This window comes from Dipteris shenzhenensis, unplaced genomic scaffold (assembly GCF_047967505.1).
Source record: "Dipteris shenzhenensis isolate YYH24624 ecotype China unplaced genomic scaffold, Dip_SZ_1.0 scaf0088, whole genome shotgun sequence".
Classification (NCBI taxonomy): domain Eukaryota; kingdom Viridiplantae; phylum Streptophyta; class Polypodiopsida; order Gleicheniales; family Dipteridaceae; genus Dipteris; species Dipteris shenzhenensis.
This window is the reverse complement of record NW_028239395.1, coordinates 1,604-17,500: the sequence shown is the minus strand read 5'-3', so window position 1 is coordinate 17,500 and position 15,897 is coordinate 1,604. Positions and strand designations below refer to the sequence as shown.

Sequence of the window (15,897 nt, the reverse complement as noted above, 5' to 3'; positions counted from 1 at the left end):
ACCCAATATAATATGGAGGTGCCCTAGGCAGAGTTTCTACGAAGTAGTCTTCAGTCATAGCCATTCGTTCCCGCCTATCAACCGCTACCGTAAAGGCCTATACTTTGTCACAAACACCCTTACCAATAGAAAAAAGAGAAAAACAAATATCCTGAGTGCGCAGAAATAGAAATCTCCAAGACCCAGCTCCAGAACCGTTTCCATACTATCGAACGGCTCCGCAAGAGAGTGAATTTGTAGAGTTGAGGAAGAGGATTCCCCGCCTCCAGGGCCTGACCCCAAATCATTGCCTCCCCCCGGATCGGTGTCGGATCCCGAATCCGTGTCGGATTGCAGATCGATGATAAAAAAGTTCAAAACTAGAGAGACTTGTCTTAAATTAGGAAGTAATGAATTCAAGAATTGTCTGGTTTCAGCAGGCGTGGCTGTTGTGGGCTGAAACATGTCCAGGAGATAGCGCGCTGACAGGATATCAGCTAAATAGAGTTGGATACTTTTGGGCAATGCGGTGCTTAGCACTTGATCGAAGCCATGTCGGCACGAGTCGTTAAGTACGCCGGTCACTTGAGGCAGAGTATCATACTGAAGAAAAGAACACAATGCTATAAGCTGATTGCGTTGTTGGTCTTGAAGAAAACCTTGCTGGTTTAAGGCCTGGGAAATCGTGTCAAGTGTTTGGACCCGGAGACACAATTCCCTGCTAATACTACTATAAAAAGCTTCCAGTTATTTAACAGTGGTTATAGTTCTGTTATGATCCATCTATAAAGTGGGGTTCTTTTTCTTAGATTCTTTTTTTTATATTCATGGCAGTTTGTCCAGAATGAAAACGTTCGGATGAGTGTTTACCCCGACCCGAAGTGTTACTAGAGTGTATGCATACTTCCGTAAGTAACTTAACTTGGTGCAACATGGAAAATTCTCTGTTATCCACTGCGTAACTCCCATAACACACGCAAAATAGCGAAGGGAGTCGGAGTAGTTCTATAACCTAAATTTCTTGATGGCAGTGAAAGTGTGGTGGGTGGAGCAAGCAAGGCAAGCTAGCTTCTTACATTGCCAAGCGGAAACCGCCGGGAAAAGCAAGGGAAAAGCAGAGGGCTTCCTGTTTCTTCCTGCCTGCAAAGCCTAGCTTTTAGCTAATCGAAGCGGAAAAGCATAGAGATCGAGCGTGACGATGAGGGCCTCCTCGGCAGGGCTGAAGGGGGCAAGAAGCAAGCTTCTGCTCCCCCGACCAGCTATTTCACTTCCCATATTCTTTCTGTTCTGCTAAATCCCATCATCTTATTCGTGATCGCTTCCCCGGAATGCTGCCAGCAATCCAAGGACGCATGCCTAAACGGAAACTAAGTTCCCCCTTTAATGCTATCGCATTCTCTCCGGGTTAAAACCAGGCCAGGCCGGGAGGAAGTGTGCTTGTCCTTATCAGTGCCTCCCCGTCTTATTCCCCTCTCACTTCGGCAAAAGGTGAGTGCTTTGCTTCAGTTTCCTGTTCGGTATCAGTTTCCTGCTTCATTTCCTGCTTGCCGGTTCCTTCGGCTTCTTAGAGCTCTAGGTTGGGGCGATGCGATAAAACACTCTAGATGGAGGCTTAATTACTCCTGTTTCTTCCTGTTTCCTGCAAAGCCTAGCTAATCCTTCTATTATACTCAATTCTGTGGGAATCCAGAGCTATGCTATATCGTTCCATCTCGCAACATTCCGTGTAGTGCGGGATTCGAACCCCTACTGGTAGCGGTAGCTCCAATTTAGCCTTCAGTGCTTCCGTGGGACCCGTATATTGGTGGAGCCCTTATCCATACTAGTAGAAAATCGAATCTATTCTTCATGGTTTCGCATCATCATCTATTGCTATCCCCATCGTGAACACTACTGCTAAAGAATTTACTGGGATCTACAGATCGAGGCCTACGGAACACACGAGGGTTATCCGTGTTAGTCCCGACTTCAACATAAACAGAATTATCAGTGCTAGTCGAGGCCTCACTAGTATCCACAAGATTATCAGTAGTGTTAGTCGAGGTTTCAATAGTCTCCACAGGTTTATCAGTAGTGTTAGTCGAGGTTTCACTAATCTCTTCCCCCTCCGGAATATCCTCTAAGAAAGGCATGCTCTGTGCTGTTGAATATTCACTGTCTGAATCTGATAAATCCTCCGTAACGTCGAATTGTCTAAAGTCACTACAACCTGTATTCCCATCATTAACCACGACATCATTCACGCTATTGCTACTGCTAGTAAATTGACTGGGATTTGAGGGGAAACGCTTCTTTAATAAGCGCACCCCGGGTGGGGTCTCAGCATTATCCGTGGTAGGCTGGCTCTCTGCATCAATATTCTCAGCATTATCCGTGGTAGGCTGGCTCTCTGCATCAATATTCTCAATATCATCTAATACAGGCTCCTCATTGAACACAACCCTAGCTATCATGGAAAGCCCCTCCTTTACCTTGGGTATAGCACCAAGCCCGCCACTATTAGTACCACCATCATCATATCCTCTCCTATATAGGTAAATAGCCATCAAAGCACCAGTAATACAACCCAATGTTATTAGCATCGAATTTGACAAATACCAGGGATGGGAGCACAGTCCAAGTACCCTTCATCGGATGGAAGGCGCTGTTCCTTCGCACAGTCCAAGTACCCTTCATCGGATGGAAGGCGCTGTTCGGGAAATTAAGTGGGCTTTTCAGAAAGAGATCAACGATCTTAAGTTGATCCATCAACAAGAGATCAACGATCTTAAGTTGATCCATCAACAAGAGATAAACGCTCTTAAGTTGGAGATTAACTCACTAAAAGAAGCCTTTACTACAGGTACAACTACAGGTACAACTACAGGTACGCTTGCTTCTACCAGTACGCCTTCAAAAGAGGGAACTACAGGTACGAAGGAAGATTTCGCCTCTTCACCGCCGCATACTTCTGTGAATTCGCCTTTTCCGGGAAACCGCTGCGAGCAATCAAGCCAAACCACAGAGCCTGAACCTTCTGCCGATGAATGGTTAATCGAAGCTACAAGGCATAGAGATCAAATCCGTATAAAGAAAGAGATAATTGAAACTACACGGAGGGAGTCTGAACGTGAAGCTGAACGTAGACGAGCCTTTAAGACAAGGGAAATGGAAGCATGGCTTTTCGATGGAAGGCCTCCAGTCAAAGAACAGGCTATAGAAAAGCGGCAACCAACCACAGATAGAGATAGAGATGGAAAAGATAGAGATGGAAAAGATAGAGATAGAGATGATAGAGATAGAGATAGAGATCCGGCGGGCACGCGGGCCTCCTAGCTAATCCTTTTCCGGGATAAAAGCTTGCTTGCCGGTTCCTGCGATTCCGGTGAGTGCGATTCCCAATTGGGGAAGCTTTAGGTGGGTGCTTCTGCCGCTTGCCGGTGACCGAAGCTTCTGCAGAGGGAAAAGCGGGAAAAGCTCTAGGTTGGGTTCTTCAGCGGTTCAACTAGCGATGCGATAAAACACTCGAGATGGAGGCCGGGGAACCGCTTCCTGTTTCCTGCAAAGCCTAGCTAATCCTTATCTCTTCTATAATACTCAATTCCGGGGGAATCCATCTCGCCGAATTCCGGGGTTACGTGCAACGCACTGAAGGGATTCGAACCCCTTCTAAAAGCTTTCTAGTAGCTCCGCTATCAGTGCGCCCTTGCGAATTTTTCTTCTCATTCAGAGGGTTGGAAGGGCGTGGAAAACGAAGCGCGATCAAGCAAGGGACACTTGCCTTCTTGGAAGAAAGAATGAATTTTTTGCAAGCGGTTCCGGGCGGGAGGCTGGAAGGCGAGGGCTCCCCCGTTTCCATCGGACCTGATCCAGGATCTTCTAGGCGCCCACGGAAGCCCAGTAATTGGTCATATGAGCTTAGGACCGGCTGGAAATTAGAGTTTCCAGGCCTTCTTGGCCTTCCCCGAGAAAATCCAGATCTTGGCGGATGGCAGAAAAGCTCTCCTATGGGCCCGAAGGCCCACTCGTTGGGATGAGCAGTTGGATCCTCGGCAGTTAATGCGGTTTCGGCTGCCCACTCGGAATAATTTCCCAACGCAAATAGGAACAGAGGTCTTTCAACGACTGCTCATTGCCCCCCTCCGGCTAAGCCTTTCCAGCGTTTCCAACTTCGCTCCTCTCGTAAAGCATGGAATAGTTCCTCTGCGGAGGTTGGATTCGGGGATTCCGCTTTCCCGCTGCCCCCTGCCTCTTTCTCCGTTTCCTCCTCCGGGCGCTTCCCCGGCCTCTGCTGCTTCCGAGAGCATTCCCCCACCTCCTCTTCCATCGGCCTTTTCCCCTTATCCTTTTGGTCTTTCTCTTCGTCCGAGCCTTGGCATCAAGCCCTCCTCCAGGAGGTAACCATCGCAGCCAATCGCCATACGGCGACGCCGCCGCAACCACGATTGGCCACGCGCATGATTTTGACCGCGGCTTTCGAACGGTTGCCTATTCTCTCCCTTATTCCACCCTTTCCTCTCAGACCCCGAAAAAATAGAAGTTTCGATCTCTTTAGTAAAGGAGTACTCATGAATAAGTCTTTATTTATTAGCTCGAGGTTTTTTCCGTGTAGAAGCAAACTGACCAACTTTTCCCTTTTGATTATCTTACTACAGAAAAGGTCTTGTATGGAGTGCCATTGCAGCGGGCGAGGGATAAGGGGGCGGACCCCCACCCCGAGGTAAAGATATTCAATAAGACCACTCGGATACATAGACAACGTGCCGTTTCATGAGTAACTAGAAAAAGCGGGGAGAGATATAGAAAGAGAAAACTAATCAACGAGAAACTAATAGCTAGTAGCAACGACTTCTCGGGATCCATTAGTTTATACAGAATCCATCTTTTAGGTGTATCGAGATACATTATTTTCACCAGGCGTATATAATAAAATAGAGTAACTCCCCGGTGTCCCGGGGTACCTAGTCCTCCCAGAACCGCGGGAGACAGTCGCCCATCATACGGCTCACCCACTCAACTTGCTTCGGATGTTAGTTCTGAATCGTTCAAGTTCAGATAACTTCGTTGGCTTTACGAACGAAGGAGCGGAGCGAGAAAGCGCCAAGCGCTTTCTCAACGATGCCCACTTTATTGGTACCTCATTCTCGAGGACTTGTTTTCCTCTCCCATCCGCGGGGTCCCCGGCTCTCCCCCGGAGGGAGCAGGGGGGGATACCGGGAGAAAGGGCGAGCTTGCTTATTCTCTCCGGAGATGTTCAATCTCCTTCAGACTGAGTTAATTGACCCGCGCCTCTCTCTCCGGTCGTATTGGGAAATATTATCTTCCACCCATCTGTCAAGCTCTTCTCCTACGAGTCAATTTTCGCTAATAAAGCGCTGATTCTTTGGGGTGTGCTGGGGGGGGTCATGATCTGTCCCCCCCGACGAAAGGTGCTCGGCCAGCCCTTTCCAGCTCTTATCTCCCTGCGAATGACCCCCATTAGTATCTCATGGTGGATGGAATCATACCATTGCTTTACGTTTCCTAACGTTTACCAAACGCTGGAGTAACGCTTAAGCGACCGAAGAGCCTGTGGGCTTCTTGTGGGTCGGAACCCATGAGATCTGAGTGATAGTATAGAAAGACTTGGGCTAAAGCCGGTCCTCTTGTATCAGCCGGCCGGTACTGAAAGCAGGACGGGGAAGAAAAGGCGTTCTCTTCCCTCCCGCTTCTCACTCTTCCCGGGCTTCGCTCTCCGGAACTCCACCCCACCGAGATCCCAACGGACACCACATCTTGCATATTTTTCAGCTGCTTCAGTGACGTACCGTTGACGGCCATGATCCACAGATCAGGGCAGAGCGAGATATCCTACCTGCGGCCTTGTTCGAAAAGCTATGCATCCAAAGATTCACAAGGATTGAATCCCCTGTCTGAACTCTGTCAGACACATCCAATGGATCCAACAAGGGGGTTAAGCAGAGTGAATATGTAGAGTATAACCTACCAAGGCTTTTAGCTACTTAGGCCCCTTCCCGGCTACTGGATCACTACTCCGGCTTTCCCGGGTTCCTTTCAGGTAGGCGGGTACTACGGACCTTCTGCCGTCCATCGCGGAGCCCTTTCATAAGCTGTAGGGGAGGGCGCTAAGCGCAGTAAATAATCGAGGGGGGAATATTTCTATACAATTAGTAAGGGGAGAGACATATACATATATATATAGCTTGGCCCTAAATCCTTGCACACCCCCCCCACAAGCACCCCCGGGGACCTGCCAGAACTGTCGGGCCCAGAAAGCGCCCTCGGCCAGAGAAGAAGCTTCGCTTCTTCTCTCGAACTTGATTGACTTGGCCAACGAATAAGGCCCGTAGGGCGCTTCGCGCCTTTTCTGCGCTTCGCTAATCTCTTGGCGCTTCGCTTTCCAAGATGAATTGGCGGTTTTTTTCGGATGGACTTCGCCGTTATTCCCTAAAGGCTGTATTATCACATCGAGATGTCGATTCGTTCCCTGTCCCCAGTGATATGGGTAATCTGCTCCGTCTGTCCTCGTCCGGCTTGCGTTGTTCCAACCACCGGCAGGGAGCACCTCAGCAATCGCGCGCTGTAACTGGGAGTCCTATTACACTGAAGGGTACTCCGATTTACGGCAACTTAGGTTCATCTCGTGTAGTGATAGCGGCGGACTCGTACAAGGATCTTGGGTAGGTTCATGAGATCCTAGCGGTATCCCCTCACTTGTCCTTTCGTAGATGCGTTCTTCCCATCTGTCCTGCGACGTTTTGGTAAGCTACGCGTCCGGTGCACGACCTCGTGCCGAGGTCTCCCACACTGACTCTGGGCAACCCCTTCCGGCCGCCCAACGACTGATAACGCTAGTAACTACTCCTATTAAGGCTAGTAAGTAAGCCCCACAGCTCGGGGCGGCAGAGAACAAATGGAATTTGCTACGAAAGCCGGCTAACGGGAATATTCCTGCGTATGGAGACGTAGTAATAGACGAGGTAATAGCTGAAATAGGATTAGTTTTGGCTAAAGCGCCTGAATCCGCTATATATTTGACACGGGTTTAACGTAATGCTAAAACTGTGGCGAATGCATTGGTGGTCATTAATACATAAATAAAGATACCAATTAGTGATGGTTAAATCCCTTCTATGGTTCCACGTGAAAAACCAATTGAGGGATAACCTACATGTCCAGTAGGACTATAAGCTGAAAGTCTTTTTACTTCTTTTTAGGCCATGGCGGCCAGTGCTCCTGGGATCATGAAAGCGATGCTGCGGAGAAAAAAGAGTTATTGCCGTGTTAGATCATGGAAACTATGGGGAAAAACACGTAACGTATTGGCAGGAATAGATATTTTAGGTGCAATAGGAAGGAATGCTGTAACCAGAGTGGGTGAACCCCCGTATACATCAGGTGCCCACATATGTAGAGTCGGAAGTAAATCATTAACCGAGCCGTGCAGCAAAGAAAGCTGTCGTTCACTCGCTGTTCGCAACGCGAAGAGTTCAGAGAATTCCCGAATGACCTACTACGGTGCTCTCCGAACCGTACGTGATAGTCGCCCATCATACGGCTCTCTAACCCTACAACACTTGGATTAGATATACCCAAAGGTCCGCCGCTTTCAGCCATTCCACACGCTGTCGGATACACCTGGGTCACTGGGAACGATTTCAGTGGATTCTGGGCGGGTGAAACCTGCTCAGTATAAGCAGGTACCAGATAGATAGACCCCTTTCTTTCCGTTGTTGCCAGTGCTTCCCCGGGCCGGGAAGGGAACAAGGCCCGTAAGGCGGCGCAAAGCGTTTTCTCCGCAGGTGAGGGTGGTGTACCACCACCCGGCAGGTTTCCTCGGAAGAATGAAATTCCTTGGTTCGCGAAGCGAACAAAGGCCAAAGGCTTCGTTCGGGGTCTTCGACCCGCGAGAGAACGCGAAGAGTTTTCATCATTTTTGAAAACGCTTTGCGCTTTCTGCCCTTCGGGGACTGGGGGTAAGTGCCGTACCGGCGCTAACCAGGTATCTGAGATAAATTGCGTGATAAATTGCGGGAGAAATTGTCCTATAGGGCGATTTCGGGGTCCCCGCCGCAGGGAACCCGCCTCTCCCCCCGGTCCCGTTTCCCCCCGAGACCTACGGCATTTCTTCCGGGACGGGAAATCCCCGGCTGGGAAAGAGGGGTCCCCCCACAGGGGGGGCCGGCCCCCCCCTACGGTGGGACCCAAAGGGTCCCGGGGGGGGGCTCGACCCGGGGAAAGCTTTCCCCGTGAGATTTATCCCGGACCTTCGGGGGAGCTCCCCGTACCTGCTCCCCCGGGAAACGGGGGACGGGAACGAAGTGGGAGGGTCGGAGGCCGGGTTCCCACGGTCGCGGAGGAAACCGAAGCGCTTTCTCTCCGCCCCGCGCTTTTGCGCGCTTCGGAGGTTATCTCTTTCCTGAACGGAATGAGGTAGAGGAGCGCTTGCCGCGCCCCGCGCTTTCCCGCCCTTCAGGTTGGGTTTTGAGCCACTTTTCTCGCTTGGTTGGCTCGTGGGACAAAGGCCGAAGTGGCACGGAGCGCTAGGTAGGTACTAAGGGTCCTATGACTTCCAGCCGGGGATTCAGTTCACCGTTGGATCTCGCCGATACAGCCTATGGTTCTGGTGTCTTGGGATATCGTTTTGTTAATTGTCCCCAAGGGGTTGAATAATCAGCTCCCATGCAGCTGTTTCCAGCTCCTCCAATCTAGACCTTGTCGCTGTTTAACCTCGACAGGCAGGAAGCACACCAGCGTGCGTTCGCGCGTTTCCACCGTGCTTATGGCACGGGTTAACCGGGTGGCCAGTCGACTAGAGGGAAGATAACTTCGATTCGCCAGGCGGGCGGGCTTCTCTCGTGTGACACTATAGAGTTCGCGCGGTGTTCCTTACCTCCTAGCCCTCAACCGCGCTTTTGTAACATGCTATGGTCTCACGCTCTTACGAGGTAGTGATGAGTTCCACGCTCTAGCACAAGGCGCCCCGGCAGTACTGAGATTGGCCGCAATCTGCCGGTACCCATAGGCCGTCTTACGGCCGCTCGAGAAGAAACTGCAGTGATCTTGAATGAGGAACCTACAGCGATAAATGAGATCCCCATAAAGGTACCACTAGATTAAGCACCGAACAAAGTGATTTCACATCCAGTGAAAATCTTAGCTGATTCTTCAGAGTTGGTAATTCCAGTAAACCCATGGATCATAGAACAAATAGGGCGGCGTGGGCCCCCCATCCACACTCTACGTATAGACGCGAACCCCCTCGTAACCGTACGTGCGACTCTCACTGCATACGGCTTGCACGAACACTATTGGATCTATCTCATTATGGGGCCTTCCACCTCGATCTCCATTTTGGAAATAGAACTTGCGTTCCGGGGCGCCTCCTTAGTTCGTTAAAGGAGTGGCACATAGCGCTTATCAGGGGCTTCAGCCACTCGACTGAAGGGAGGGCCGGGTTCCTTTCGGAACACTCAGCGAAATTGCCAAGTCCCCCGTAGCGTAGGGGGGAGGGGTTGGCCATTTCCAGGGCCTCCGGCCTACTTGCCCTGGCGGGAGAGGGTGGCTCCGCCCCTTCGAGTTTCGTTTTCGGAACGCCTCTAGTAGCTCCTCCATTCTCACCTCGTTCCAAGGACCACTTGTTCGTGATGGTATTTGCACAAACAAGGCTGAAAGTTTACGGTTTATGACCCGCAGGTATCTTGTAATCGGGTCGCTCCGCGCCTTCGCTGTTGAGGGTTCGCGGACATGATGGATTTCCACTGGTCCTGCGCGCTGAGCATCGTTCATCAAGCATTCCGAGAAGGCAAGGCCCAAGGTTCGCAGAAACCTTCGGCCTTGCTAACGTCGGGTATATGTTGAGGTATCCCTTCCTTATGTGAAATCTCATCAAATCTTTTGATCGGGTGTGAGATTGTACTCTTTCATAAGCACTCTCTGTTGTTCTTGTTCCGGCGTCTGTCGACAGTATTTCAGGGGTGGACCTCGACATTGGTTGCCCTTCCGTTTAGGGATGGGGTAGGCCTTCCTCGAACCAGAAGGTCTCGAACGCGCTCCGTTTGGTTTTCTGTAACTTCGAGAGCTAATCCATCTTCAGTTCCTCTTCGCTTAACACATTGGTAATGCCAATATTGTCCGTATCGTAGGAATAATTTGATAGGGGAACGCGGAGTTGGTTTGGAGAACGAGGGGAGTGAAGAACGAAGGTTCTACGAACGAAGTGAAGAGCGAAAGATATGTACATAGATAGATATATCTATATGAGTGGGTCGAATATCTCGTCTGACTGAAAACGCTCCGTTGGTTTTACGAGGGAGCGAAAGCCTCTTCCTCTCTTTCCTCGATTGAAGTTCTAAATCTTTCTTTCCCCCATTTATCCAATTCATTCGGGTAAATATTGGCGGCGGGTGGGAGAGAGACTTTGGCCCGTGGTACGCCCAGCCGCTGTCCTTGGATTTTGGGATTCCAAATAACCTGCGCCACGGGCGGATAAGCCTTATATTATAATGGGGCGGGGATAGCCGATCCTATTTCTCCCAATCCCCATCAGTTTGTGCTGGTGCATAGTAACGTAGATTGGGCAACCTTCGGCCGGCCCACATAGTAGCCGCCCGGTGCGAATATCTCTGAGTGCCGTGTGACACTCCCGTTCGGAATCCGTGTGACCAGTTACAGAAGATGGGTTTGTATATGGCTTCCAAGATCACTCCCATAGTTCCTAGTATGACCTTGTCCCGTGGTGGGATGATGGTCAGGGGTCGGAGTTCGCTCTCCGCCTTGGGGATACTTCGCCGGGACTTGGTGGAACCAAAACCGTTCTTAGTTATTCCACGTTTTTCTTTCATTTCATTTCATTTCAAAGGTCCATCCATTCCGCTGAGATTCCGTCCAGTGTTTGGCTGTAAGTGGCAGGGGTGAGGGTTCCCGGGTGTGATCATCGTTTCCGTAAGCAGCAAATCTTTATCTAAGACCATTATTGGGTAAAGCTGGTGGTTTACGTGATCGGGGCCGAAGGCCTGATTCGTTTGGTAGATTTGGTCGAGGTCATTGTGTACCCTGGAGCAATCCGTGAGTGGTGTACAGAAGTTCCTACGACCGAGTGTTCCTAGCCCCTGTGAACATTTTGGTGAATGTCTTAAAGAGGGCCTCTCCAACCGGTGAAGTGGGTGTCCACTTACTTCGGCCATTCCTGGCTTGTCTTCGATAACGCCTATTCCGGGAGAAGTCGGGATAAGGGCACTTGAGGGATCCTTTAGGGACCCAGGAGAACATGTAGCGCTGGGTTGGGGTTTAGTGAACCAACTAGGGTCGCTCCTTTAGTTGAAGTATTGGGCTTCTTCGCACCCTCCCGTTGCCCTTGTTGGGTTACACCCTCGGAACCACCCCTCTAAGTATATTTATTTCGCTCCACTTTCTTCAATCCCAACTTTACGCCGAGGACTTTTTCCGTCGTGGAATGAGACCAAGGGAATCTCCATCTCAACCGGGGTTTGAGGTGTCGCACATAGGAGATTAAGACATAGCCCGTCGCCATCGCTGAGGGACGTTTGGCGAGGTGTGTCCGATGAATATATATATATATCCATATATCGGTAGTGGGCCAGTCGTACCCAAACAATAATATTCCGGGGGGGAATGCACCTGAAATGGAATATTTTAAGCCGGCTTCTGTGGAAAATTCGGAGTCTCTCTTCGAGGCTGCGATCACATAAAAACGTGAACTTTAAGGCTCGGTAGCTGAATACGTGGCAATTGAATCACAGGCCGGGATCATGAAAGGCGTACTGCGGGTAGGAGGTGAAATTGATACAATAGATTCAAAAGCATTCAACCTCTCCCGTTTGAAATAATCCAAGCACATAACAATGGTACTAGCCGTACTTAATAATGGCAATATTTCGCGAAAATATGTCAAATTGTCTTTCATACCATTATTATGCAGTAGATTAGCAAACGTTATAGGTGCGCCAGCGGCGGCCGGTATGATGGTTATTAGAAACCGATAGGGTGGGTCCTCCCTCCCCGGTCAGAACCACACGTGCAAGTTTCCCCGCATGTGGCTCGTTCGTGATGACTTCTGAAGATTTACGGGGACTACCGGGCCTGAACCGTGGGATGCGTGTCCCACATGAGCGAACCTTTCGAACACTGATTTATGTGTCCGGAGTATATGGCTCATGCCATATCCTAGTCGCCCGGATTCAAGTTCTATTTACTATGTCTAGACGTATTTGAGTTCGCCTCGAAATTACCAACCGTTGCACTTTGTCCTTCATTCAGCAAGGGTTTCACCCACGCCCTTCACTCTACGAAAGAAGGCCGAAGGCCCGTATTTCGAACCAAAGGTCCTCCGGTTGGACGATTATTTGACTACGGAAGTCTCGTTGGCATGGAGAACTCCATTTGGCTTTCAGCGAGTTCGGGTCTCTGGAAGGAAATTATGCGCCGTGTTGCTTTACCTTTAGAAGCACCACACTTACCACTTCAGGACTTATAGTGAGGCTCCTCTGATGTGTCGGGGGGTTCAATCGCAATGCATCTTGCTCAGCAAGTCAAGCGTAGCCATCCACTTGGGGGAAGTATGGAATGTCTATTGTTGCATGTCCAGGGTCCATGCCTAGGACAATCCTGGAGGAGTTTCGTTTGTGAGCAGCTTTACTTGTCAGTCCGACCACGGGAGTAACCCACTTACTACCACTGTATAGGTTGGGGAGTTAGCTGTTTGGCAAGTTCCAGGGCATATATTCCCTATAACTCATAGGAGTAGGTATATCTATCTCGCCTATCCTGTTTGCTAAGGTTCTATCGCCGGTTCCTCGGCTACAGAAGTAGCCAGCCCTAAAGTTTACTCCAGTTGTCTCGAGACTCGGTCGGGAAATTCCCCAGTCTGTCAACCTTTATTGGCATTTCCCCAATTCGCTTATCCCATCATGATTTCCTTTTTCTAGCCAGGTGCAGCATACCTGTCGGGGACGCTTCTGCGTGTTCGTTTACAGAATATCACATTATCATCTACCTCCCTTTCCTCGGAGCTCTTCATGCTAAGGGGCATTGTCGTATGCTCGACTTGGGTTGCCTGGTGTAATTCTCGGAGTACATTATGGCAGGATCTTTCACCCGGCCAACAAAGCCTCGGTCTCCAAGGATTGGGCGGCTATGCCCTACTTCTATTGAAGTCAATCCCTATAGAGTCCATTCGGGTGATCCCTAGGTTGCGCGTTTGGTAGTTGACTCGCCGTTTGGTACCGCGTACGCAAAACCTGTTTATTACAGTTACTCTTGGAGGGTTGGTCGCACATGAATAATAGCGTTCGGACTCAAGTGCCTTCCGGAACACCCCACCTGGGGGGAGTTACCTTGCTCCTGTTGCGTACAATTAGCCCTGCGGCGAGCGGATAGTCCCCATGCTATGGTTCCCGGCAGCGGTCTGATCCCTGCCGGTTGGGGAGTCCATCCGAGCGATGGCTTTCAACCTTCGCATTCCAGGACGTGCCCTCCTAGGCGCATAACACTAAGTAAACCAAGCCAACCCGCATTACGTACTAACAGTAGATAGTCATATTGTTTGAAAGTACTAAATAGAACTCCATAAATGGGCGAAGTAATAGTTGCGTTAATGGGAAAGATCTCTGGGAAAAGCGCGAAAAAATCATGCTCAAATATTCCTTTCAACGACGTCTAAGTTTGTTCGGTTTTTTCCTTCTCTCCCTCTTTTCCATATGCATGGGAGTTAAGGGTGAGAACGCGAAGCGTTTTCAGTCAAGGTGGGGGTGGTGTATCACCACCCCGGGCCCCTAACAGCTCGGCTACTGGATCACTACTCCAGTGCTTCCCGAGAGTGGCCGAAGCAGCTTCAGCGGGCGGCCCTGGCTTCCGCTTTCACCTCAATCGGGATAAGTTGCACATTGTACGGCCGGCCGGGAACTGGAAACTGCAATCCCGGCAGGCTGGCCAATCCGTTCAGAGCCTTCAAAAACAAAGAGCTTCAGGCTGGCCAATCCGTCGCCTTCACGTAAATGCAATTTCATGGAAAGCAAATGATATTTCGCGTTGGGTATGTAGGAGCAATTGCATTAGCTTACACCCCAGGGACTCGGGAAGAAACGAGGATAACAGAGAGAAAGAATAATGCCCAATCCCGAGAACTCTCTTATATCTACCCCGAGGACCAGCTAGCCTTGCCAACTCCTTCTATTGGATGGCGAGTTCGATTAACGAGAAGGTTCCTAGAAGCACATGATTTGTCGATTCATTATTATACCTTTATTTATCTCGTTCCGCAAATGAAGCGTCTGAACCAAGGGATAGTTGCCTAGGTAACATTCATTCATGTATACTACTAGAATGCCATCGCGATACGCCCGGCCTAGGTCAGAGTTGTTCTTTGCCGTTCAATTACTACATAGAAATCTATCTCATAATTAGTAATAATAATAATAACAATAATACTCGGGTGTATAGCTCAGTTGGTAGAGCATTGGGCTTTTAACCTAATGGTCGCAGGTTCAAGTCCTGCTATACCCAAACCTGAAACACGTGATTGAGTAGTTATGACAGTTCGTATATACGTTCAAAGATCACTCTTCGGGTTAGGGGGACTATTCGCCCAATGATTGAAGGCCGGAGAGAAGAAACCCATTTGATTTCGGCGAGGCCTAGTGATGGCATAACTTCGAGGTTCCAACTGCTACGGATAGGGGGACTTGAACCCCCACGACGTTGGTCACCAGAACCTAAACCTGGCATGTCTACCAATTCCATCATATCCGCACGTCGATTCAAAACGCTCTTATTGAAAAACCCGAACTTCTTCACTGCTAACTGGATAAAGCCAGGAACGCCGGTAGCGGAGCAAGGCTCAGATGGCGTAGCAATTAGGGGAAGCTGAAACACCGCCGTATATTTTGATTCTCTCGGCAGCGTAATTCGCTCAATGAAATAGAGCCTATTGGGCTAGACGCGTCATAAATGAAATTGTGACGATCTCTTTTAACCTCTTAGGCTCGGCTCTGCTCATAACTGACAAGAAGCGCTCTTCAAATCGGGGTGGGAAACGTGAGAATGCTAACTTATGGCCGTACTCACGGATGGAGAGGGATTCGAACCCCCGGTATTCTTCTGAATACTTCGGTTTTCAAGACCGACTCTTTCAACCGCTCAGACATCCATCCCTTTCCCAGCAAGATCATAAGCTTAGAGCTACCAATAATCAACTGCCATATCGAATTACTATTCTTTCGAGAGCTTATGAAAGAAACCGAGGAGAGAGAAGGCTGCGAGACCTAACGGTCTCTTCCCAAAGCGTAGGAGTGTAGCCGGCCTTTGGACTCTCTGGCGATCATAAGGTGGCTCTCCTCAAAGCGTAGGAGTGTAGCAGGCCTTCGGACTCTCTGGCGATCGTGAGGTGGCCGGGTTTTTTCCGATTTCCACTGTCGGCTAGACTTGTTGTTTGTTTAGTCCCTCGTAGAACTTGATGCTTTGCGCCTTGCTTACCCAAGCTATGCGGGCTCTATTATTACTATTATTACTTCCCACCCAAGCTTCGGCTGGCCTGTGGGGGGAAATGGAGCGGAGGCCTTTCCATTCCATCGTTTTCATGGCCCTTGCCCCGGCCTAACACGGTCCAATCCGTGAATTCGTCACCGTTTTGACGCCCCGAGACTGGGTCAGATGAGACATGGTGGTTATCGATTGAAAGATTCCTGGTGGAGTTCGTTCTGAATAATTCTCCCTTTCCCTCTAGTTAAGCTAGCCCATTATCGAGGCGCGAGCGACCAAGTGACAGCGTCTCGACAAGCGAGGGATCCACCGATGCCAGACCCAAGGCTCCGACCAACATTCCGATGGATTGCACTCAAGCACATACCATTCTTCGTCAATCGCAGTAATCGCCCTGATCCAGGATCAGTTTCCAGAGCTGTAGGGGTGGAAAAAGATCTA

The 15,897-nt window shown here is 49.8% G+C and overlaps 1 non-coding gene across 1 annotated transcript; it reads left to right on the top strand.

Moving 5' to 3' along the window:
- Positions 1 to 14,408: 14,408 nt before the first annotated feature.
- Positions 14,409 to 14,481, top strand: TRNAK-UUU (transfer RNA lysine (anticodon UUU)). The gene has a single exon. It is a non-coding gene; the product is annotated as a tRNA-Lys (tRNA).
- The last annotated feature ends 1,416 nt before the right edge of the window (positions 14,482 to 15,897 follow it).